Raw genomic sequence first — 2,352 nt, forward strand, 5'->3', positions numbered from 1 at the left:
TATATTCATTTTACACACATTAATAAATATAAAATGATTATAAAAGAGTAAACTTTTTCAATTTTTAAAAAATATCTCTGATTCAAATTACCACCACCATCTTCAATTGGGTTGAGATGAGAGAAAAAATGTTGGAGTGATGATAGAGAAAATGTTGAGATGAGAGAGAAAATATCTCTGATGACAAAGGGTTTCTGATTTTTTTTTTTCAATTGGGACAACAATAGGGATGACAGAGAAAATGTTGGAGTGAGAGAGATCACAGAGGAAATGTTGGAGTGAGAGAGTTGGTACGTTTTAACAATGTGTACCGCATTATAGTAGACAAAAATATCCTCGTTTATCATGGATTCTAAGTTTTAAGGTCAAGGATATTTAAATAATTTCAAAACTAAAAAAGAAATCCCCAAACCCTTACTCACCTCTTTCATTCCTCTAAATCCTTTTTCTTTCATCTCTCTCACTCCAACATTTTCTCTATCATCCTATGGTAGATCCAATTGAAAAAAATTAGAAATACTCCTACTTAAACAATTTCCTTTTGTAAAGAGTTGAGTCATTGGCATATTCGCCTTCAGGCAAAGGTTTATTCAAGATCTCTAATTTCATCATCTGCAGATGTTGAATCGTCATCTCTTACAAAACTTTCAGGCCAATTACCAATTCCTTATGATGTTATTATGCTTGTTAAAATTAGATAAAATTAGATAAGAAAAAATTATAAAATGAAAACTCATTATAAAATCATTTTTTGTAAGAAATTGTTTAATAACAAGTGTTTTTGATTTTTTCCAAACAAATTACTAATTCTTTTATATGTCATTATGCTTGTGAAAATTAAATAAAACTAGATAAGACAAAAATTATAAAATGAAAAAAACTCATTATAAAATCATTTTTTTTTGTAAGAAATTGCTTAACAGCCAGTGTTTCTGATTTCTTTAATTGGGGTTACAGTAGAGATGACAAAAAAGAGTTTGAAATGAGAGAGATGAAAGAGAAAGAATTAAGAGGAATGAGAGAGGTGAACAAGGGTTTGGTTTTTTTTTAGTTTTGATAATGAAAATTATTTAAATATCGTAGACTTTAAAACTTAGAATCCATAATATATGAGAGTATTTTTGTCTACTATAATTCGGTATACATCGTTAAAATATACCAACTGCGCGTTAACAAACCCATAGATATACCCATATATATATATATATATATATATATATATATATATATATATATATATATATATATATATATATATATTATTTTCAGTCTTTAGTCTTTAATTCTGTAATTTTTTTATTATTTTTAATTGTTGGATTTGTTCTCAAAATTCACTTACAATTTCAAACTTACTTTCTCTCTCATCACGATTTTAATTATAAATATTCAAATAGCACATTACTAAATTTAATGAATCAATTAATTGTTATGCATAAAATTTGATAATTTATTTTTTTAAAATATTTTATTTATCATTTATGTTTTTCACATAATAATATTTGATTCTTAATCTCAAATGTTTAATCACATACATCTTTAATATAAAAAATGTAATTTTTAGTTTTTGTTTCATTTAAAAAACTTTTGTTTCATTAAAATAATTTTCATAATCTATCATTCAACTAGTTTGATATTTGAGATTTTTTCTCAAATCTTCAAGTTACTATCCATATACCATTAATTATACTCTCTTTTTTTCTTTTGCAATTTTGTTTCATGGTGTATCACATTGTTTTTAGGTTAGAGATTTGATAATTTTTACTTCCTTTTAAAAATTTTATTTTTATCTATTTTATCATGTATAATCTTGTTTGAATGATTCTTATGTAATTATTATTTTTTTAACTCATTTTCATAAAAAAATTTAACATCGTAATTGTATAAGGACGTTTAATATAATAATTTAATTTTAGTATGATGATTCTTATTCATCATCACTCAACATAAATTAAAGTTCAAAAGATGAAAAATATGTCTAAACTCAAATTATTATCAATTTAATATTTTGTATGATTGTATAAAAAATATTTTATTAGCATTTAGAAGAATCACATAAAGAGACATTTGAAATATGTCTAAATTTGAATTTATTTATGTAACTTTTTTTTAAAAAAAATTAATTTTGTCAACTTTGTTTCTCCAATATTAGTAAAATTAATAGATGTTTTAGTTATCTTGAAATTTTATTTATGTGTGATAATGACTATTTTTACTTATTTTATGTGTTTTGTGTCATGAATAAATAATATTTTTCCTAACTTTTAATGTTGTTTTATTCCGAAGTTTAATGTATTTTGTATTGTTTTGAATTTTAGTTGTTTTATGCTTATTTTACCTTTCATTTACTTGTTT

This window comes from Vigna radiata, unplaced genomic scaffold (genome assembly GCF_000741045.1).
Source record: "Vigna radiata var. radiata cultivar VC1973A unplaced genomic scaffold, Vradiata_ver6 scaffold_223, whole genome shotgun sequence".
NCBI classification, from domain to species: domain Eukaryota; kingdom Viridiplantae; phylum Streptophyta; class Magnoliopsida; order Fabales; family Fabaceae; genus Vigna; species Vigna radiata.